Source organism: Sorex araneus, chromosome 6 (genome assembly GCF_027595985.1).
Source record: "Sorex araneus isolate mSorAra2 chromosome 6, mSorAra2.pri, whole genome shotgun sequence".
Lineage (NCBI taxonomy): Eukaryota > Metazoa > Chordata > Mammalia > Eulipotyphla > Soricidae > Sorex > Sorex araneus.
The window spans coordinates 72,044,163-72,069,128 of record NC_073307.1 but is presented as its reverse complement, the minus strand read 5'-3'; the positions used below and the strand labels follow the sequence as shown (position 1 = coordinate 72,069,128).

At 40.5% G+C, this 24,966-nt stretch overlaps 1 protein-coding gene across 2 annotated transcripts in view; it reads left to right on the top strand.

Moving 5' to 3' along the window:
• Positions 1–24,966, top strand: part of GAS7 (growth arrest specific 7) — a 313,323-nt gene that overhangs the window by 33,922 nt on the left and 254,435 nt on the right. Inside the window, exon 2 of one of the 2 annotated variants that reach the window (XM_055141423.1) lies at positions 11,925–12,072. The exons of the other annotated variant lie outside the window; for it this stretch is intronic. The gene's annotated coding sequence lies outside the window, so the exon portion shown is untranslated. The remainder of the gene's footprint in view (positions 1–11,924; positions 12,073–24,966) is intronic. 2 annotated transcript variants of the gene reach the window in all.

Genomic DNA, 24,966 nt, shown 5'->3' with positions numbered 1-24,966 from the left:
CTTAAAATATATAGGTCCAGTGGCATTAAGTACATTCATGCTGTGGTACTACTGTTACCACCATCCATCTCCAGAACAGTTTCATCTTGCAAAGCTGAAATTCTGCCCATATTAAATATTAACTCATTCTTCCTCCTTTTCCCAAATTCCCCAACTAGAAGTGACCTTAATACTTTGTCTTTGTGAATTTGGTCACTCTCAGCATATCATAAAGTGGAATCATACTTTTTGTTCTTTTATGATGGCCTTATTTCATGGAAATATGAAACATTTTAATAGGAAAATAATTTATATTACTCTTTTTCTCTTGAACTTTCTCTCTCTCTGTTTAGGGGTCACACCTGATGGCACTCAGAGAATACTCCTGACTTTGCACTCAAGCATGGGAGACCATCTGGGGTGCCAGGGATTGAATCCAGATTAGCTACCTGCAAGGAAAATGCCTTATCTGTTATACTGTCTTTCCAGATCTCCACTAGTCTCTTGTAACAAGTCATGAATTTGTAAAAGAGTATAAAGATAGCTCTATTTTGTTTTGTTTTCTTTGTTTCATCTTATATCTGGACAAGCAGTGGTTAGAGACATGAACATATTGAACTTGAAAAAGAAAAAGACCAATGGATTAAACATATCTTTTTATATTAAGTACTTTATTCTTCCCTGTCATTTCTGCAGGGGGTGTATACCTGATGATGCTTGGGGAACCCAGAGGTGTTAGGATCAAACATGGGGTTTGCTCATGTAAAGAATGAAACATGTCCCTGGTCCTCTTTCTTTTTAAAAAATATCTGAAGATCTGAGCTCCCCCAAGTGGTTGTCAAGAATGAGTGAGAGCGGAATCTTGGAAAACTTGAAGTATAAAATAAGTTCTTCAAATAAATTCAGGAATGACAACCAGGCATGGTTCATACCATTCAAAAATGTCCAGCCCTCTGGGGCTGAAGAGACTGTACAGCTGGCAGAGTGCTTGCCTTGCATATGACTGACCTGGGTTTGATTTCTAGCACTGCATATAGTCCCTGCAAGTCTGCCAGGAGTGATCCTTGATGCAGAGCCAGGAGGAGGAAGCCCTGAACACCACTGGATGTGACCCAAAAAGCAAAGCCAAAAAAAAATGCAGAGGGAGAGAGAGAACGAGAGAGATAATGAGAGAGTGAGAGTAAGAGAGAGAGAGAGAGAGAGAGAGAGAGAGAGAGAGAGAGAGAGAGAGAGAGAGAGAGAGAGAGAGAGAGAGAGAGGCAGACAGACAGAAGATAGACAGGCAGACAGATGGCAGGCAGAGAGGCAGGCGAGAGGCAGACAAACACAGACAGATAGGATTCCTGAATTTCCTCCCCTGAAGCAAGTCTGACTGCCTCTGAGCTCGGGCTCCAGAGAAACTGCACACTTTCCTTCCACGGGGTTGCTCCCACCGCAGAGGTGTTGCTTCGACAAGTCACTGCGTGGACTCCCTGCAGGGGCCCAGCATGTTCCTAGGGTTGGTGGCCTGATGTTGAGACCTGAGCAGCATGAATTTTGCTAAAAAGCCAACATGGAGATGTGTGCCAAAAGTAGATAACGGACCAAACATGATGGCCTCTGAGTGTCTGTGTTGCAAGCCATGATGCCCAAAAGTAGAGAGAGAGTATGGGGAGTATTGTCTGTCATGGAGACAGGGGGAAGGTGAGAAAGGGGGGGTATACTGTGGATATTGATGGTGGGGGCTGGAGCGATAGCACAGCCGTTGGGCATTCGCCTTTCACGAGGCCAACCCGAGTTCGATTCCTTCGCCCCTCTCGGAGAGCCCGGCAAGCTACTGAGTATCGAGCCCACGCAGCAGAGCCTGCAAAGTTACCCGTGCGTATAGGATATGCCAAAAACAGTAACAGTAAGTCTCTCAATGAGAGACGTTACTGGTGCCCGCTCGAACAAATCGATGAGCAACAGGATGACAGTGACAGTGACAGTGAAGCCTTCTGTATATCAGTTGTCTCACCTTTATGAAATTGATGGTGGGGAATGTGCACTGGTGGAGGGATGGGTGTTTGATTATTGTGTGATTGTAACTCAAACATGAAATCTTGTAACTATCTCATGGTTATTCAATTAAAAAAAAGCCAACATGGTGTTTTTTGAGGCAAATTGGCAAATTAACATTTTGTCTTTTTCACTCCTTTGATATCATTGGATGTTTATCGCTAGTGAGGGGCATATTTGATTTACATGTAATAGCTCAATGAGCAGAATAAAAGATATGTGGAGTAACTGCTGACTGGCCCGTTGAAACCTGTGGGATTGAGCTTGCATGAAGCTCAAGTTCCAAGTCACATGGCAGCATTCTGTTATAATGCTCACCTCTGGGACAAGGTTGACTTTTGACTCTGGTAGCTCTCTGGTGTTTGTTGGTCCTTATTTTTTCACTCCACACCTCAAGGTTTCTTTGGATGAAGGAAGTTAACAGTGGATTCTCCCCCTCCCCACACTTCTATCCCCTGCTTTCTGGGGGACAGATTTAGGCCACAATCTGCTATACGACCCAGGATTACTTCTGGTTCTGTGCTCAGCGGTCACTCCTCGCTGTGCTTGGGATGACAGCAGGGATTGAACCTGGTCAGCCAACTGTGCAAGCAGACATCTTACTCCCTGTATTACTCCTCTGGTGCATCGTGGATTCTTTCAAAATCATGTGGTTTGCGGGTCAAATAATTCAACAGGGTAGAGTCAATACTTTGCATTCAGGGTCAGATTTGATCCCTAACACTACATGGTCCCTTAACCTTTGCTGGCTGAGAGATCCCCTGGAGGCCCCAAAGCACCTGCCAGAGTTACTGGTAACGGGGAATCCCTGGCACCACAGGGCCTGAGCAGCCCTACACCCTCAGGTTCGCTCTCGAATCACTAGCCCCTTTGACAGAATTGCCGAGAGGGCCCTCTAGGCCTCCTCAGCATCCTCCCCCCTGCTAACATCCTCTCATTTCTATTGGAGTATGTATGCATACATGGTTTGGCTGTGCTTAGTAATTATGCTTAGTCATGTTTAATAATTTTCAATGGTGGTTTCTTCCTTTTCTACTCCTACCAGCTATATGAGCGAACTATATATGTTTGCTTCATCTGTGCCTGCCATAGTTGTTGAGCATTTATATTTGTAATAATTTGGGTGAGTGTGCACTAGTTGTATATGTTTTATTTTCTTTAAATTGTTGAATCAGTGTGAATTACATTCACACTGATTGAATTGAATCAGTGTGAATTACAAAGTGTTTTATCTTTGTAATTTTCTTTTTGTTGCACTGGGGGCTCTTCAGGGTCAGGGGAATGAGATCCAGCTTGTTACTGGATTTTGCATATGAATACACTATGGGAAGCTTGCAAGGCTGTCCCATGTGGGCAGGAAACTCTCAGAGGATTGCCAGTTTCTCCCAGAGGGAGAAGTAGGCAAAAGATATCCCGTGGCTGAGAGCTTCTGAGAGCTTGCTTTTAAGTTTCTCTGGATGTTGGCCATTGATGGGATTACACACACCTGGGTTCCTCTGCCGGTACCTTCATGCATGAGGCCTGTCTGAACGTGTGGAGAGGGGCCTCCAGCATGGCTGCAGCTAGGTTCCGGTGGTCTTCGGCCTCCAGGAGCTCTGCTTGGGATGGGGAGGGAAGCTGGAGCCCATCCCCTCTGAGGGGCCCCGGGGAAGACAGCCAGGCGTGTGGGCAAGAGACTTAGGAGGGCCGAGTCGAGATAGACTTCTAAGATCTCAGGGAAAGGACGAAATGAGATGTTATGGAGCCCGCCCGAGAAATCGGTGATTAACGGGATATCGTGATCGTGATCGTGAATTTTATTTTTGACTTTTTTTAATGAAATGTAGTTAACATATAGAAAGTTTATAAGAATTTTATAGTCACCATCTGATTTGCCATCAGATTCTCCCATTAGCATTTGATTAAACTTGTTTTTTTATCACATATTATCTTTCTGTCCTATCCATGGAAAAATCCAATCATCTTGGGGCATTTCAAAGTTAACTCAAAGTGAGAACATCAATATGCTTAGCCCTAAACACTTTAGCATACTTGGCATTAATTGTAGTACAATGTTTAAGATACTTTCATTCCTTTTCAATTTGGGGACTATACCTGATGGTGCTGGAGCATTCTTTAATCTCTGTACTTGGAGGTTGTTCCTGGTGGAATTTGAGAGACTTTGTGTTGTCAGGGCTCAAACTTGAATGTCCCAAAGCATGTGCTTAAGCCTGGTGAGTTGTCTCTGTAGCCCTAGCTTATTCTGTCAGCTTTAAATTGCATACAATTGAATGCACATACCTTCAGACTCCTGTATTGTGCCTTGATTACACCTGTGTTACCTCACACCCTTCCCTATCCCAGCCTCACCAGAAGCAATTGTCACTTTTTATTTTCCACTCTATATTCATACTGATTTTTATTTCTGTTATTCTGATGAATAATGCTTTGATGTATTTCTTGCTGTTTGGTTTCATTGCTTATAAGGGTGACTTCAAAATTTTGTGGCAGGAGGCCAGAGAATATAGACAGGTTGCTTGCCTTTCATAAGGCCAACCAGGGTTCAATCTCTGGCTCCCCATATGGTCCCCCAAGCACTGCTTGGAGTGATCGCTGAATGCAGAGCCAGGAATAAGCCTGAGCACTGCCAGATATGGCCCATAAACCAACCTGCCCACAGAAATTGGGGATAAGGGAGAGAATGAAAAAAGCCAATTGATGTGTGCTTGTGTTTGGCGGCGGAGGGGTGTGTGTGTTGAATTTGGAGGAAACCAATCGCATTCTCATACCCAAGGATTCCCCCCCCCCCCCAGGAGAAGCTGATTTGTTAAGATAGGATGGATCACTAGCAGAACTGGCTGTCTTGTAAGAATGGGACAGTATGATTACACATGAGTTCAATCCTTAGTGCAGTCTCAGACCCAGCAACAGGTATGTGTGAGTACCACAACAGGTGTGTGTGAGCACTGTAGCCAGGAAATACAACTCTAACTGAGCACCACAGCCAAGTATGAAGGTGTGTGTATGTCAAAATCTCTAGTGGTAAAACATACAGTTTAACAACATTAAATTTAATCCTGGTCCGAAGCGGTAGCACAGTGGGTAAAGCGTTTGCCATGCACACGGGTTTGAATCATCCGTCCCTCTCAGAGAGCCTGGCAAGCTACTGAAAATATCCTGCTTGCACAGCAGAGTCTGGCAAGCTACCCCTGGCGTATTCGATATGCCAAAACCAGTAACAAGTCTCATAATGGAGACGTTACTGGTGTCCGCTCCAGCAAATCGATGAATAAGGAGAAGACAGTGCTACCATGCTACATGTTTAATCCTTTTAGTCCCATGTTAAAATCTTGATTTCCTGTAACTTTTTAAGTGTTCAGTTATCTGAGAGCACTGTAACATGAGTCTGGACCGTCTGTCTAGTATATTTTTTCTATAGACCTTGTAAAAAAGGTATTAGAACAATTCTGCAGATATAATTAAAAACTTTCCTGATCCAGTATGACCATATAGTTATTTTTTAAGCACAACCACAAATCTTTGCACATTGCTTTACATTCAATCTGTCACATAACTTTTCTTCTTTCCATTTCAGAACTAAGCAGCTCTACTTTAACAGGATTCCTTTCTTTTTCCCAATGAAGATACTCCATCTATTATTTTTCTTATTTAAAATATTCATCTATACTCTTTGATATGTCTTACAGGTTTTACTTTCTTCTCTTACTGAGTTTAGTACAACTTGATATCCCAGAAATTTGGAATCAAGTTGCTAATCATTGTCTCATTTAGCATAACAGAATTTTACTCTATAGTACTTATTAAGGTTGTGTTGCAGAGTTTTCTGAATAAAAGCATTACAGCAGTTCTACAGATGTCCAGAGGGCTTCAGGATGTTCATAATTAAAGATCTTCTAACACATACTACACTTGGCAAAAAGTTTGTCTCATATTATGAATAAATCAAAACATACTTGTCTTTAAGAGTTTTAGTCTTCGAACATTGGTTTTAGGAAAAATACATATTACCAGGTTAAACACTCATAAGTTATCATGGAACAGCAAGAATTTCACACTTGTGGATTCAGCTATCTTAAGGTCAAGATTAGGTTTGATACCTGGTGAAAAAGATGACATGAAATAAAGTTATCTTAATCATAGCATGCATTTCATGGACTAGACATAAAATTACTAACACAGTCTGAAAAAGCTAACTAAAGTTATTTTCCACATTTTTCACCAAATTCTCCATTCTTAGAAACCACTACTGTCAAAGCAGCTCATTGTCGCCAAGACTATTTTTAAAAGGTCCACTGCCGGATGTGGCCAAGTCCCATCCCCCCCAAAGGGTGACTGAAGTGTTAAAATAAAAAGGCTCTTTTTTTCCCCTTCAGTCCGTTATCAGTAACTGACTCATTAACAGACAATAAGTTCCTTGGATTCCTCCTGGAGGGGAGGGGTAAGAAGTGGAGCATTAGTGCAGTTCTTAGAGATATTTGAGCCTCTGAAATTGCCAGGGTCTTCCCCCAAAACCCTCAAAGGGGACTATTTAGGAATTGAGGCCTAACTTTCCATACTTCTGAGTAGCACAACCCCATAGAAAGGAAAAGCTTAAATAGGCAGTCTTTGGCACTCTCTTTCTCAGGATCTTTTTATTTTCTCCTGAGGGAATTTTAACCCCTGACTTAGATCTCCAATGTAATTTTCCATTATTTGCCATAACTTCAGCAATGAGGAACTTTAATCTCTTAAAGTTTGCAAGATGGGATGTTGCCCCGTTTCTTGGCCAAAAAAAAAAACCAAAACCCAACAAAAACCCACAAAAACCCTCTAAAAGTTGCAGGAGGAGATTCCACCCCATACTCTGGCAAAGAAACCCTAAAAGTTGAAGGGGACACCACCCCATGCCCTGACAAGGGTCCTCAAACTTGTCAGAGAGTCATTGGATTGGATATCTCCATCAAGGACCTCTTCACTCTACCCCAAGCATCACTAGGGTCTGACCTGGCATGAGATGAGACCACAGCTGCACGCCGACCCTAAGATCCTAACCTAGAGTGCTGTGGCTTTGGAAGAAATTGCTTCTTGATTGGGAGAGAAAAAAAGTTCTGTCTTGCTAGCTTACAGCATTTTCTCCTGATAGTTCTTTCTGCCTGTCATTAGCTTACTGAGACCTGAACCTGCTTGCTGGTCCTGTTGAATTAAATTGAATTGAATTTCATCTCAGTTTCCTCCTGCTGATCTCTAGCCAACCCCCTTTGTTGAACAAAGAGCAGAGGTAGGAGAAAGGGTTTCTGCCTGGGGGCTGATTTTGTGACATAATTCCCAACCGTAAGAACTAGTGTTCTTAAACGCTAGTGGATTTCTCTAGTGTCCTTCCCACTGTGGTTGGTGACGCTGGAGACATACAAGGGAGAAGGTAAGGTGCCTCGTGATGGAAACCACACATTCACACAGAGGTTAAACAGTACAATCCTCTCACTAGAGTTTTCTCCCAAAAAGCACACGCTCACAGGAGATGTTCCTCCTTCCTTTTGAAGATATCACTGCATCATGGCCATCTCTTCATGGTCACCACTTAATGATGCCAGTGGGATCCCCAGGGTGACTAATAAGTAGTGCGGGGAATATCTCTGCCATCCAGGAAAAGCAGAGAAATCTAGGACTGTGAGCAGGAAGAAAAGTCAGTCCTAGGCCTTACCCAGATCTTTCGAATCCTTTCCCTTTCCCTCTCAGAAAAGAATTTCAGAAGGAGATGTATAATTTTTTTTTGGAGAGAATAACCCACTCAAGAGAGAACAAGTGCCTCTCCAGAGTGGAGAGAATGCCCCAGTACACATCCCAACGTTAAAGTTTGAAAGTATACATTCCAAGAGGGGAGATGCAGGCAGCTCATGTGCTTGGGCACCACACGCATTTGGTAATAACACATGGGCACGGCAGCAAATGGGCTTAGGCAGCATATGGGCTAATTTTGTACTGTAGTTTTTCATTTGCCAGTCCCCGTGTCCTGCATTTCATCTTTTGGGGAAACTTCACTTTCTCTCTGCCATGTGATCCTGATGAGACTTGCCAGCCAAGATGGATTGCTAAACTGGGGGGTCAGCATATGCCTCTCAACTGGGAAGAGGCCACCTGCCACTGGGAGACACAAGGCGCTCTGTTGTCATGTGAATCCCTGAAACCAAGCATTCTTGAGATCTTCCCAGGAATTTGACCTCATAAATGTCCCTTCACTTCTGGGGTACTTGTCATCTGCAACCAAAAGTCCTAGCCCTCTTTTCTATCCCTCAAAATGAGAATGATAATTTCTCTTATTCTGTTAGCAAAATGGAAAGAGTATTGCAAGGAAATAGTGAAATTGGAAGATTTACTGTATCTACAAAAATGTAGTTTCAGTATTGTTTTATAGTCAGATGCTTTTACATGATGTACAAGATCATGTAATCAATTTAAATATCACCAAGGAACAATGAACATGTATTTCTTTGTAATTATAAAATAATATATAAGAAATATTAATTCTCTGACTATCGTATTAAGTGTATTATTAACTGCAAGCCAGTTCTGGAGAGCCTCATAACTAGTGAGAGACCACAGGTTTTTTTCTTTTCATTTGTTAGACACTTACTAAGTTCTTGTTGTGCACTGGGAACTTCATGAGTAAGTTTTGCTGTTCTTCTGCTTGACAGGTGAAGAAATGGAAGTAAAGGATTTTTCCACAGTACTACAGGGATGGCAACTGGAATTATTTATTTAAGATTCCTCCTTCCTCCCTCTTTCCTTCATTGTTGTTGCTGCTACTAAGGTTGCTGTAGTGACCAGAAGCTGCAGTCAGACCTGTGGAGCTTGTGCATTTAGCAGTCATGCTTGCTAGAGGTCTTGTCAAGTTGTGGCATTTGCCTACTCATTGCTCTGCTTTCTGAGGTTTTCACTCCTTTAGCTGAAGTTTTTACGTACATATTCACTAGAATCCACACTTCTTGTTGGTTGGTTGAGATACACAAGTTATGGTTATAGCACTTGCCAGGTATTACTGCAGAACTCACATACATGCAACTTCTTGGGAATTGCATTTCCTGACTTGGTTCTGGGACTTCTTTTTAATTATTGTGCTCATAGGGGGCCACATAAAAAACTTTTTATGTTTTTTCACACACACCTAGCTGCAATGTAACCAGAAATCACTTGCAGTGCCAGGATCCGAGATATACAATATCACTTCTAGGATTGTGATTGTGCATGTGGAATACTGGGGATTTGAGCTTGTGATTTTGAGTTTGTAATAGAGGCTCTAAGCCCCTGCACTATTCTTCCAGGCTCTGATGCCAAAAGGCTCAATGAGTGAAAGCAATATCACCAACGACATAAACAACATCAGTAAATCCTCAGACAGTACAATAAGGATGTTCAAAGAAATGATAACACATGTAGTCAACAGAGCAAAAAAAATTTTGAGAGTTGAAATGAAAAATCTACTACAGTCAGAAGTGATAGAAGTGAGGAATATGGTGAGTGATATAAAAAGGTCAATTACAGCCCTGAACGGCAGAATGACAGAAGATGAGCAAAAGATCGAGGAGCTCCAAGAGGAGGAGGATACTGCTAGGAATGATCAGAAAGTGGAAAATAGTCTGCAAGAAGTGAACAGCACACCAGAGAACTATGGATAAGTTCAAGAGGAACAGTATATGAATCACTGGAGTCCCTGAAGGAGAGGAATGCAAATGCAATGAAGAAACAATAGTCAGGAAATCATCAATGAGGACTTACCAGAGTTAAGGATTACCGTCATCGAGATCCAAGAAGACTAAAGGATCCCAGTGAAAATAGACCCAACTAGAAAAACTCCAAGAGACATATTCAAAATGACAAAATGCAAGGATAGACACAGTATATTGGAAGCATCCAGAGAAAGAAAGGAACTTACATATAGAAGAAAGCCCATAAGATGTACAGCAGATCTATCAAATGAGATTTCTACACGTTAGATATCAATTAAATTCTCCTTCCTCCTTCTACTCTTCATTGTTGTTGCTGCTCCTGCGGTTGCTGCAGTGGCCAGGAGTTGCTGTGAGACTGGTACTTGCACAGTTACCTGTGGTGCTAACTGAAGGTTGCACACAAAAACTCAATGAAATGAACACTTTACGAAGAATGCTCTATCAAAATGAATTACCATTCAGATTTGAAAGTATTATATGGAACTTTATGGATAGGCAACAGCTTGGGGAATTCACAGCCTTGAAATCAGTTTTGCAAGAAGCTTAAAAGAGCTTCTTTAAAAGACAGGAGAAACTTCCCATCAGATGGCATTGAGTATGAACTCACTAATGGCCCATGTGGTTGTCAAATTCTAGATTAAGAATCATTAAAATATATAACAATTATCACAAATTGACTTTTATTGAGTTATTTTCTAATTATTCTATTTGCCATTCTTTAAAAAATTTTTTTGGACCAAGTAATATAAAATTGTTATATGTCTACCTACAAGGTAAAAAGAAAAAGCTTTGTTTATGACTGGGAAGGCATGATGATTACCATAATATAACCCAAGAACAAGCACTGTAGCACTGTTGTCCCATTGTTCATCGATTTGCTTGAGCAGGCACTAGTAACGTCTCCACTGGGAGACTTGTTACTGCTTTTGGCATATCAAATACATCACGGGTAGCTTGCCAGGCTTTGCTGTGCTGGCGGGGTACTCTCGGTAGCTTGCCGGGCTCTCTGAGAGGGACAGAGGACTCAAATCTGGGTTGGCTGTGTGCAAGGCAAACGCCCCACCTGCTGTGCTATCACTCCAGTCCCATGACAACATTTAATTCAAGAAAATATTTGTACACCTATATTCATTATAGCTTTGAATATAATAGCCAGGATATGGATTTGATACAAATGTCCAACAATAGATGAAAAGAAGTTGTGGAACATACACATAGTGAAATACTATGCAGCCACTAGAACAAAATAAAATTTAATGCAATATATTTTAGATGCCAGATTTGAAAACAGCTTTGTAAATGAGAATAGGCGGTACATTATATTGTATTAAATATTTGGGATTTCTCTTTCTTTATAGCGATAGCACTGCAGGTAGGGTGTTTGCCTTGCACATGCTGACCTGGGTTTGATTCTTCCATCCCTCTTGGAGAACCTGGCAAGCTACCCGTGGTGTATTCGATGTGCCAAAAACAGTAACAACAAATCTCACAATGGAGACGTTACTGGTGCCCGCATCAGGCAAATCAGTGAGCAATGGATTACAGTGATACATAGATTAAGATCATATCAATCACTGAAAATGAACTCGTTGATTCATTTTTCTGATAAGTGCATTGGTCATTTTGTTAAGTTTTGTTGGAATAAGGAAAACAAAATAAATTTGTTACTTGCCAAGGGGGCAGGCTGCGGGGTGTCAGGGAATCTGGGGACACGGGGAAAGGGAAGTGGACATTGGTGGTGCAATTGGTGTTGAAGCATTACATGCCTGAAACAACTCTATTAGGAACAGCTTTGTAAATTACGGTGTTTTAATAAAAAGAGAAATAAAGGAAATAAATTTTTTAAATAAATAAAAGACACAAAGTAGAAAAAGCATCTAATGTGTATTTTGCACTAGACAGTCTAGTGACAGTCGCACCTGGGGCAGTGAGAGTGGTCCCACCAAGTTCCTCCCCAGGGAATTATTTTTTATAGGTTGTGTTTTTAATCAAAACATTTTTGCTTTTACTAGCAACGTGAAATGCTTAGTTTGACATGAGTTTTGTGTAATTTTGTAGGTGTTATTGTGAGTCTGGTAGTACTAAAATTTACTATGAATGAATAGTAATTACTTTTTGCTTTATACCATTTCAGCTTAAGACAGGTTTCATTGTTCTACTTTTGGATATTGTGTAGAAACGTGTATTGTTTTTTCCCCCTTTTAGGACTCAACCAGTTAAGAAAGAGAAAGAAAAGAGAAGAAAAACAGAATGGACAGAGGCAAGAAGGAGTGGGAAAGAGAAAGGAAAGGAAAATTTAAAAGCTGCAATAGGAGTGCATTCGATTTGGGGCACCAGAGAGCTAGTACAGTGGGTAAGGCACTCGCCTTGCATGTGGTCGATCCAGGTCTGATACCTAGCACTGTTTGTGGTTTTCAAGCCCACCAGGAGTAACCTGTTAACCAAACCAGGATTACGCCCTGAGGACTGCTTGATGTGGTCCAAATGCCAAAACAAAACAAGGTGCATGGGATTTAAGACTGAAGGTCTGATAAAAGCAACAGTACACATTGTACCTGATTTTCTCTTTGGAGTGAATGACTTCTGGCCTGCCCATTAGTTGGTTAATCATTGTTTCTAGTTGTTTGTTTTTCATATTTTTGAGGGGGATCCCCACGGCTTAGAGGTTTGGGGGCTATTCATGGTGGTATTTTGCCAGCCAGGCCCGGTGATTTGGTGATTGGATCAGCGATGTGATGCTGCTCAGTTTGGCGGTGCAGGCGTCCAGCAGGACAGCCCTGTTGGTGCACAGGGGACCATATCACTCCAGGGCTCACTCTGGGTCTTGGTTGCCAGACTCGTACTCCTGAGCAATAAGCTGTTCTCTTAACCTCTGGCACAAAAATTAGATAATGAATTATTTGTTATGTAAACTATGTCAATATTAAAAATTATTTGACTCAGGAACCCACGCATTCAAAGAATGTGCTCCTATTTTTTTTCCTTTTTGAGTCACTCCTGGCGATGCACAGGGGTTACTTCTGGCTCATGCACTCAGGAATTACTCCTGGCGGTGCTTGGGGGACCATATGGGATGCTGGGAATCGAACCCAGGTCGGCCGCATGCAAGGTAAATGCCCTACCCGCTGTGCTATCGCTCCATCCCCAGTACTCCTAATTTTTATGGGAATCTTCAAGCAGCTTTTAAGGGCTGAGGACTGAGGAGCCACTTCTAGCACTATTCCCCCTGGCCGTGGTGAAGACCTGACAGACCAGTGCTTGGCTGTCAGTGCTCAGGGACTGTTCATGACCACCCATAGCCTTACACATTCACGGCATTGTACTCCACCCTTTCTGAGCTATCTTCCCAGCCTGGAATTCACAGTTATTGGTTAAACACACTATTATTGGTTAAAATATAATTTTATATTTTGTGCATTTTAGTACCCTGAACAATTTTGTAATTCTTTTACCCCTTTTCTTACCCCAGACAACCCTGAATTTACTGCCTGTCTCAATGAATCTGCCTTTAGGAATTTCGTAAAAATGAAGTTATAATATATGATACAATATGCCTTTTAATTTTTCTTAGTGTGATATCTTCAAGGTCTATTCATATTATAGAATGTGTCAGAATTTTATTCCATCATATGGAAAAATTAATAATATTCCATTGCATGGACGGAATGTTCTGTTTATTCAATCATAATTGATGGGCAATTGGGTTTTCAGTGAATTTTTGTGTACTAGTTTTTGCAGACTTGTTTGTCTTCTAACTGAATAACTATGAGTTACAAAGTTACAAAATTATTCATGACTTAGTTTAGACGTTTGATGTTCCAACATTAATCCCTTCACCAGTGTCCACTTTCCTCCATCAGTGTCCCCAATTTTCCTCTACCCCTCCTGTGTGCATGCATCCGTGGAAAGCACTTTTTTTTTGTACTCTGTTTTATAGTAATGTTACTGATAGAATACAATGCATACCAGTTTACCTCCTTTCAGCACCCTGTCCTCATCCAGAGTGACCACTTCCCTCTATCATAGTGGTCTCTTCCCTGACCTATCCCCAACCCCATCCATGGTGGGAAACTTTCTTCTAAGGACAAATTCTTCTCTTTACTTCTATTTTTATTTGGAAATTAGTTGTTCCACTGCTATGTTTCCTTATATCCCGAATATGAGTGAGATTATTCTGTGTCAACTACTTGTCTTCTAACTCATTTAACTCAGCATGACATACTTCAGATCCATCCACGTACCAATAAATTGCATGACTTCATCCTTCCTTACAGCTGAGAAGTATTCCGTTGTCTCTATATGTATCATGGCCTTCTTATTCATCATCTGTTTGGGGGGCACAATTTTGGGCTTTGGGTTTTCCCCCCAGAATTTGGCTATTGTGAGTGGACATAGGAGTACAGAGGTCTTTTCTGCAATGCTTTTTTGGTCATTGAGGGTACACTTCAGGATTGGTATTGCTGGGTTGTTTTGAAACACAATTCCTGGTTTTCTGTTTTTTGTTTCTCAGGCATAACCATATTGTCTTTCAGAAGGGTAGGATTAGTCAACATTCCCACCAACAGTGAATAAGGGTCCCTTTTCCCTGCATCTATGCTAACACTGGTTGCTGTTGTTCTTTTTGATAAGTACCAGTTTTCCTGGTGTAAGGTGATATCTTATTGCTCTTCTGACTTTCATTTTCCAGATGATTAGTAATATAGAAGATTTCTTCATGTGCCTTTTGGTCATTTGCATTTTTTTTAATTTTTATTTTTATTAAGATAATCGTGATTTACAGCAGTGTTCAAAATAGAGTTGTTTTAGAAATATGGTATTTCACCATCAATCCCACCACCGAAGTCTCCCTCTGCCCAATAATGTCCTCAGGTTCCTTCCCACCCCAACGTGCCCCATTGGTAGGTACATAAAAGTTTATTTCAAATTAATTGTACCGGGGCTGGAGTGATAGCACAGCGGGTAGGGCGTTTGCCTTGCACGCGGCCGACCCGGGTTCGATCCCCAGCATCCCATATGGTCCCCTGAGCACCGCCAGGAGTGATTCCTGAGTGCAGAGCCAGGAGTAACCCCTGTGCATCGCCAGGTGTGACCCAAAAAGCAAAAAAAAAAAAAAAAACAAAACAAATTAATTGTACCAACAAAACTTAAGGAATGAAATTAATTCATCAAATTATCAAAAATAAATCAATAAAATTCAATTTGTAATGCTTGATTGCCATATGATTTTAACCATGTAAATAAAGAAATTCAACTCCGGATGTAAAAAAAACCTAATGAAGGTCAGAGCAATTGGTGTAAATGAGATGTTACTTCGTTATTGAAAATGTATAGTAATTGGCCATGATCCAGATTCACAAATAGATATTGGAAGAGATCAACAAGCCCCAGAGATACCTCCAGACCCCGTGCCGGGCTGAACCTCATAGCTGGGGTACCCTGGAGCTGGGGTGGGTGAGTCCTCCACCCACCCAAATACATCCCCAGCAGCCAAAAACTTCCAGAATCCAGTCGCAGCCATGCTCACTCACGGTCCATCTCCACAGGCTTGGGTGAGCCTCATCCATAAATGAATCTGTTGAAGAACTCAGGTATGCAGTTTTTGTGACTGAAATCTCCAGGATTTCATGGAGTCAGGAGGGGTGTCCTCTCCCCATCCTCCTGTTCTTCCTGTAGCCTGGAAGTCATACTCAGTAAATGTCTCTGGCACCATAAAATCTCATTAACCAGCCATGATCCAGAGATTCACAAATAAATTTCAGAAAAGATCAACAAGCTTCGGAGATGCTTTCAGACCCCAAAGTCACCATCCTGTTAAAAATTTAACTCCAGCTGTATTACCTTATTTCAAATTTTAGAATTGCTGGAGCATGTGACTGCATTTGCAGCCACTTGATGTCTCATACTTTATGTCTCATACTTTATAGCATTGATGTACCAGGAGTAGCACATATTGGATAGGATGTAAAGTAGAAGGCAACCAATCTCAATGAAAAATATATTAACACACAAGTCCCAACCTGTCACATGTTAGTGATCTCTTTTACAAGGGTTCAATGGCTCCAGGGTGAAATACAGCAATCTTCACACACTTTCTTCTGAGGTTATCCTTTTTGATCATTTTTAGAGAATTATTCATAACAAGCAGTACAAAATAAATTATTTAGGGTGTGTTATTGGGGCAGCGGGGGTGGTGGTTAGGAATATTCTAAATAATGGTGGTGGAATTGGTGTGTTGGTGGTGGGGTTGGTGTTGGAATATCAAATGTAATAAATTATTGTGAACAACTTTTTAAGATAAAATTTTAAAAAACGAAAAAAGTAAAATGTATCAAATACCCTTAGCAAGTTAGAAGTAAATATATCTTTTTAAATCTAGTAGCAGACAATCATATGCACTATTTAGTGAGTGCACACATTGGAAAGTTGATTCTGTCTTTTGAAGAAATTCTTTTAATGCATCTTGAAAAACTAGTTTCAAGGCTATGAATTTCCTAATCTGTTGCCTTTCCATGAAGCTCTGCATTATTCCTTTAAATCTGAATGATAACCTAGCTGGGTAGAATAATCTTGGTGAGGTGAACATGAACATTTGGCAAAATGAGCATTTCGCTGAGATTTTGTATTATATCCCTCCATTCTCTTCTGGCTTGTAGCATCTCATTTGATATATCTACTGTAAATCTTATGGCATTCCTTTGTATTTAACTTCCTTTTTCAGTCTTGCTGCTTTCAATATTCTGCCTACATCTTTAGAATATGTCATTTTGAGTACAATGTTTTTCTAGTTTTCTAGTTGGATCTATTTTTGCCTGGACCCTCAGTTTTCTTGGATCTTGATGTCTGTATTCCTCAACTCTGGGAAATTCCTGTGTATGATTTCTTTAAATATTGTTTCTTCATCACCTTTGCTTTCCTGTTTTTTAGGGACTCTGATGATCCTTATATTGTTCCTTTAAAAACTCATCAATAATTCTCTGGTATGCTATTTCTTTTATTTTTGTCAGCCTATTTTCTACCTTCTGTTGTTTTTAAGCAATTTTCCTGTATCTGATTTTGGATTTTCTCACCTTGAGGTTTTGCTCAGCTGCTTTTCAGAGTTTCTATTGCGGTTCTCTGCTCCCATGAGTGCTGTTGGTTCTCTGCTCCCGTGAGACACTCACAAATCACTCCTGATGGTGGTTGGGGGATGGGATGCTGGGGATTGTACCAGGTTGGCATGTGTAAGGCAAATGCCCTACCTGCTGTACCATCACTCCCACCCCATCTTTTTATTTATTTAATTTTTAACCTCATCAACCATACTTGTCATTTCTTCATGTAGTTTTCTCATTTCAGCACTCTTTCTTCTGCACTGCTGGCTTTCGTAACTACCTGGGCTATTGTTTCTTTGATCTCATTGAGTACCCTCAGAGCGGTGTCAATAAAGTCATTGTCTGAGAATTTACTGAGCTCTTTGGTGTTATTTGAGCTCTCTTATGCTCTCCTTCATCCACTCCCTGCTCACTGAGCTTTGGTGGGTTTCTAACTGTCTTCCCCATTAGGTTTACTGTGATCCTACTGTGCTGTGAGTAGTGTGAAATTTGCAGAAGCTGTCACATGACCCCTGGGCTGTTTGATATGGCAGAGGCTCTAGTTTGTTTTATTGACTTCACTTAGTGTGTGTATATTTCTTCAGAAACTTGAAATGTGCTTTAGTTTTAGTTATCTTGGTAGCTACACTAAACATTTATATCTCCACCTCCTGTTTTCATTTTTTTCTCTTTTTTGTTATTATTCTGGGGGCTATGAACAGGTGATGCCTAGGGGTTACTCTTGGTTTTGTACTTGGAAGTCATACCCAATTATGCTTAGGAAACCATGCAATACCAGGGATCATACACAGACCTCCAACATGCAAAGCATACACTCAGACCCATTGAGCTAAGACAGAGACCCCCTTATTATTTAGATAAGAAGTTCACTGCTATGAGCTATGGCAAGGTAGTTGAACCATGATCGTCTTCACAAAATAACTTTTATTATATTTTGCTGAAAATATTAAAAATTATAACTATCTTCTCAGTGCTGCATTTTAAGGTTTCTATTGCACACATCTTTAAAATTTTATAATTTGTTTTGGTGTTTGTGATTCCGAATTCATGCCCCTAACAGTGTTAGTTAATTTTTACATTCACATTCTCCCTCTTACTAATATTTTTGGACGTGGACTCTTAGAGGGTACACTACTATAAAATGTAGAAATTATCCTAAGCTGTAGAACTTAAGGCTTGGCCATGCAATAGAACATCTGTAGGAACTCTATGTCTTTCCAGGTACACATTCAGAGAGTGACTCTAATATCCCGTGATGTGGTCTTTGAACTGTTTCACAGAGGCTGGAAATTTAAGAGGTGGGTCAGGGCTCTCTTGAGGTTTCCAGAACTTGACTCTCCAGGCTTCTGGCTTCTAGGTGGGATGCAGTCTCACATGTGTTAGCCCCATAGCAGAAAGAAATGAAGATTCCTTTGTGTATTTTACCCCTGCTTTGGGGACTAGCAGAAGCACAATGGGGTAGTAATTAGTGTGAGTCCCTTTGTTTATTTATTTATGGTTTCAGCAGTGCCATGGACAGAGAAAGGAATGTAATTTTTTTCACTATACTATGGTAGCATGGAGGGGGCAGAGCGCCAGACTTAGATGTGTCTTACATTCCATCTCCAGCTTCTCAAATGATGCTCCCACTTTGTGATAATCTGGGGAACTGCTGAGAAGTTCCTTGGTATGTATCAGGGTTCCACCAGAGAAACAGACCATATGAGATATATGTACAGGTTCTCTTGTATGTATATATATATCTAAACACATGAACACACACATACATGTAGACACATGTACACATATAAACACTAAGCACACATGGACATATGTGTAAACACATTTTCTTGTAGACAGATCATAAGTACCCATTTACATGCCTGCATATGACACATGCATAGACATATGTACACATAGTGCAGTCATGTGAAAAAGGCATGGCATGTACATGTATACTTGTACATACATAGAAGCATATACATCACAAATATAGTTATTTTAAGAGACATTTTGTTTTGTTTTATAGGAAGTTGGTCCTAATGTCATTGTAGGATTGGCTAAGCAATCTCTCAGGTTGTCATTTTCACATCCAGTGCTGAAGTTTGAGCAGTGTCAGGCAGTAGGGAAAGGAGTGTCATGAAGATGGACTGAAGTTTTTCCGGATCTTGTGGTGTGGGTGTTCTGTAGAAGCTGGGCCATTTGTTAGGAAGCAAACCACATACACCTGACCCAGGGGTTGAACAGCAAGTTGCTGTAGCTACTGTTATGTGCCACTGAGGTGGTCTGTAATTCCCTGTAAACCCTTCAACTTCCTAAGACTCTTGAAATGGTTTGAGCTAACAGCACACAAGAAAAAGAATTTTGGGAGCTGAGGCTAAGACTAACCAGGTTGATTTATGAGAAATCCCTCATACACCTAGAAGGTTGGGTGAACTATTGGGAAGACAGTTGTAGGATGACATTGGTCAGTCCTTTCTCCTCTGCTGCAAAGAGCTTAGGTTTATTGAGTAACACCTATAACAGTGCTCCCAAATTATACCATTTCCTCAATACTCACTTTTAACTCCTACTTTGTGCTGTGCTTCCCCTACCTGTTAATCACTCATTCCCCCTAATCAGACCCTGTGACTTGTAGAGTCAGATTCTTCAGAGAATTCTGGATTTTGTATTTGTAAGTGAAATTTGCTTTTCTCTTTCCTTTGTCTCTGTTTACTCAATTTAAGCCTCAGTTACCCTTAGTTCCTAGCACTCCAAAATGATAGTCCCAAGGAACAGAATTGTATGGACCCAGAGCTAACTGTAAACTACCCTGGCATCAAAAACGAACAGGCCAAGTACCACAAAACTTGTAATAAGTTAAGAGTCTGGTCAGGGTAAACTCTGTCATGACCCAAAAAGAAGTAGCTGGAGAAGGATCCTGCTGGGATTAGGAAGGACTAATCTGGCCTGAGGACTGTAGTCTGGGATATATAGCAAGATGTCCACAGGAGAGCCACTCTCTAGGCTTGGTAAATCTCTTACTGTGTCCATAAAAATGACTAGAAATATTATTAAGAAGTAAATTTAAGATGTCTGTTTAAATGAATACTGGCTAAGGAAAGGGGAAAGTAGTACACCTTAGATGGGATCCTACCCTTGGGTACATCTCCTAGCAGGATGAGATACTGTCCTAGAATAGCTTTCCAGGCTTTACATATGTTCATTGTGCTACCTCACCTATGTGTGATTGCTACTGCCAACCTTTGATGTTTTGCTTTTAACTAATGCTGGAAAAAGGGACTAGGAAGCAGAATAAGACTGGAATGGGGCAGAGCGTGAAACGATGGGCAGAGTGAGACTGAATGGAAAGAGTGGAAGTGGAGAGGCAGAGTGAAAAGCTGAATGGAGTGTGTGAGACTGGAATGAGGGGCAGAGTAAGACTGGAATGGAGAGTGGAACTGAATGGAGACAGTAAGGCTGGATGGAGAGAATGACACTGGAGGGGGAGAGTGAGACTGGAGCGGCAGTGTGAGACTGGATGAGCGCAGTGTGGTTCTGGAAGGGGGTGGAGTTTGGAATATATGGCGACTGATCACCAACCAGCCTGGTGGCCCTGTGCCCTCCATGCATCCATTGGCAGCAGCAGGCCAGGTGGGGAAGCTTATGGCCACGGGATGCACATGGCGATGCTCAGGCTTTCTGAACACACAACAGTAGACTTGAGATCAGAAGGATCAAAATTTAGGGGGATTATTTGATTTCTGCCTCTTCTATGAAGAGAGAACAAAGCACTCAAATATTCTATATGGTGGATTATTAATTGGAAGGATTAAATTGAACCAAGAGTATTATTATGCCTCAGTTTGGTCCTAGAATTTAGGTAAGAAATCTCAGCACATAAAACAGTGCTGGAAATGTTTCTGGAACATAATATATTCACATAATTAAATTTTACCCTGACCTCTCAATAAATGGTACCTTCACAAAGAGCTGTGTGTTTTCTGAATTAAAGTTATTCCAAGGAGACTAGTATTTCATCTTATTGTGAATGAGATTTAATTTTGTTTTAAAATTGATTGCAGATGATATATAGTTCCAGAAAGATGTTCATAAATAGTAAATTTTATTCTTTAATAGGAATTCCTTGAGGCTTTCTTCATTTTGATACTATTGGTTTTAAATAGTATTTGTAGTTATTTTAATATACTTTATACATATGTTTTGCTTTATGTTTAGGGGGAGCATAAGGTTGTCAGGTCTCAAAACCAGGAATAGTTATTTTTTGAAGGTACAATTTAGTGTGAATTTTATCAAATTACATATGCCTTATAAGCAACTTTTAAGATTATTATTTTTTATTTTTGAAATATGAATGTGGTTAACAATTAATATGGTTCCTGTCAGGACAGCAAGTTGAAATCAAAGGCAACTCAATGTAGAGTACAGTATAATGTCTAGAAACCTGGAACTGAGTTTTACTTAGGTTCCTGATTATATGATTGATCTTGGGCTAACCAGTTATGTTCTGTTATTCACTTCAATAATTTTCCCACATCCATGTTTCCTTTTTTGTAAAGTTGATATGGATTCTTATTTTTCTCCCTTCGTACGAGTGGGCTGAAAGGGTAACACAGTCATTTCAGAGCTAAAGAGATGGCTCACAGAACTGGAGGGCATGCTTTACATGAGGGAACCCCGGTTTGATACCCTGAACCTTATGGTCTTTCCAGAATGAACAGGAGTTTGCTCCTAAGCACTCCTCTTAGAGTTACCCCTGAGCACTAACACGTATGACCACAAAATAAAAACAAAACAACCAAAGCCAAATAAAAAGTGTAATTTCCCCCCACCCCCATATTTAACTTCTATTTAACTTGTGAAAGAATCATGAAAAAAAGTCAAGTGGGTGGGATATGATGATTGTACCATGAATCCATTTGTTCATTTGTTTTTCCAACAAAAAATTGCACATATGTGTAGTGCTAGGTCCCCCTCAATGCAAGGCAAGTACAGTGCTACTGAGCCACATCTTTGGCCCCAACTAATTTTTATTTAGCAACTCCATAGCAATTGTTCTACACATTGAAAAGAAGCAGCAAAACTGACCAATCCCTCCATGTTGAATAATGAACAATTAACAAAGGAACACTTTCCTGTATAGGTATCCCTGAGTTTTGAAAGTTAACCATGTTACTCTGTTTTTTATGAAAAAGCCCTTCATTAGGTCCTGTTTATGCTAAGAAAAATATTTCATCTTTATTATAAAAGATGAAAAGCTAAAATTTGTATTACAGATGCAAATAACTAAAATTTAATACAATTGTAATGAATTTAATGCAATATATTAAAATTTGGGTCATTTTAATTGTAATAAAAGTTGTATTTTAAAAGCTAAAATTTTTATTACAGCAGCCATTCTAGAGGCAGTGATAGTGACCTGCTAAGGTCCTTTCCCAGAAAATGTTCTGCACGTCTGTGTTTTTAGTTTATTTTGGTAGATTCCTTTTTCTTTGGTCGGAAACACCTGGCTCTGAAGGGATCACTCATGGTGGTGTTTGGGGGACCATGAAGTGCAAAGGGATCAAATGCAGGTCACGTGTAAAACATGTGCTAAATACCATTGAAGTATTTGTTCAGCCTTTGGTTGTGTATGTTTTTATGCCATTTGTGCTTTGTTAGATTTTGAGTAATTTTAGATTTTTATAACCTATTTGGTATGCTTTGATAGGTCTTTATATTTTTTTTGTCTGGGTATGCTCAAATATTTTTTCTGTCTAAATGGATGGTAATTGCTTATTCACTTTTTGTAATATCAAGTTGAAGTTTTTGGAGGAATTCTCTAATTTTATGATGGGGAAAATATGCATAAGACAGCAAAGTGGTAAATACTATGAAGATTTCCAAATCATGGACGGGTGTGTCTTAGAGATTGTGGCAGGTTGTAGGAACTTTAGTTAGGTAAGACCTATCTGTTGACATTTGAGCAGGAAAATAAATGAAGAAGGGGAATGAGTCATATGAAGATCTGGGGTTGAATGCTTGAAGCAGGGAAAGACCAAGTGCCAAGGCCCTCAGATATTATTCCAAAGCTGATTCTGCTGGAGCTGAGAAGCAGGCAGGGAGGAAAAGGACTTGAACACTGAAAGGGTGAAGCAATTCAGCATTGGTGTGTTGTCCCACGACGCTCTGTTTTTGAACTGTGAAATGTAACCAATGAAAAGTGTAAACTTTGGGGCTGGAGTGATAGTACAGCGGGTAGGGCGTTTGCCTTGCACATGGCCAACCCAGATTCAATCCCTGGCATCCCATATGGTCCCTTAAGCACCACCAGGAGTAATTCCTGAGCACAGAGCCAAGAGTAACCTCTGAGCATAGCTGGGTGTGACCCAAAAAGTTAAAAAAAAAGTAAACTTTACAGTGATATGATCAGGTTTGCATTCCAAAGGATCACTCTGATTGCCTGTGGATAAAGGATTGAAGTTACATCAGAGTTAAGACAAGCAGACCTAAGAGGCTGGAGGCTCATCTGTGGAGATGTGTTAAGCAATATCGGAATTGTGGTTCTATTTGGAAAGAGGCAATATCAGGATTTTCCAATGATTTTAAATCATAGATAGAGCCACCTTTCTTTTCCTGCGAGTCATCCTTCATCCTAGGAAATCTGGCCTGATTTTTCCTCTTCACCATTGTACTGATACCAGACAACTGCCACTCTTCCTAACCTCTGTGTGAGAGAGAGGAAAATGGAGGGGTTTGAATGTTTCCAGAAGAAATCCTATTCTCATGTTGGGTTACATGGTTTGATCTGATCCACAAAAGAAGCTACTTCCTATGCATAGCCTTAGTCCCCTTTAAGTGTTTGGTGGAAAACAGATGGTCATGTTGACCTCTTACTAACCAGTTACGGTTGCCATTAGTCATAAAATTTTCTGTGAGTCATCATATTGTGATTAATTAATAAAAACAACATTTAGTGAGGTATTTATTTTAATTCATGGTACAGCCAAATAGCATTTTGTGCAGTGATAGACTACACACACCACGGGGCTCTGGAGAGGAGGGTCAAGCTGTTAATTTACTTCTTTGTAGGGGTCACAATGGTCTGTGCTCGGGGGACAGAGCTATACCTGGCTCTGTCCTCAGGAGTGATCTCTGGCAATGCTTGGGGACCTTAGGTGGTCCTGGGGATTTGAACTGAGGTCTGGAGGATGCAGAGTGAATGCCTTATGCCCTGTACTATCTCTTAGGTTCTAGTTTACATGTTTGAATTATCCATTGTCTCCTCAACTTTGAATGTGAAAATGTCTCATCTCCTCATAAATATTACAACTTCAAGTTTCCCCCATTCTTTTCTGCTAGTGCTCCATCCTTTATTGTTTCTGAAGAGTAATCTTTCCCGAGCTCGGGCATCCATCTCTAAGCAATGCAGACAGTCCTCCCTCCCTCCCCCACTTTGATCAATACTCCCATTACCACCATCTTACCAGTTCTGAGAACAAACTTCATCTTTTATCTTCACTGAGGCTGTACAGAGTTGTGGGTAAATAGTGAGGAAAAAACAAAGCATTATGTTTGCACTGTCTAATTATTCCCTCATTATGAAGGTAGAAAAGCACATATTAGAAATAATATTAAAAGGAGAAATCAGACACATAAAGAAATATTTATATGTCTTTATGGTTTACCAGCAGATCATGATGGACCATTTATAGCATCTCCCCCACCTTTTCTGATTTAGGAGAAAACTGTTTCTGCTCTGCTCAGTCCCTGGCATTTGTTTGGAGAAATGATCTGGAAAACAAATTAGAAAGTTCTGGAAGGCTAGCTTCAGGAAAGACAAAGAACTGGCATGCATATGTGTGTGTGAGGATCTGTTTGTCTATCACTGGAAGCTACCTCTACTGACCCAAGCCACAGAGACTGTGATGGAGTTTACAGTTCTTTGGAGAAAGGAAGGAAGATTGTGGGGGAGAGGGTTCGAGTAGTTGCTGTGATGATAAGTCAGATTGAGTCGGTGAAGAGAATGTTGTATTTTGGTAGAATAAAATGTTCAGAATAAATCTCATCCCAAAGTACTTTTAATTGCTATTAAGATACTTTTTTGGCTGCCTAAATGAGATTTTCTTTGAATGCTATTCCATATAGACATAACGGGGCTATATACACAAAGATTTGGAAGATGAATGGCAATCAGT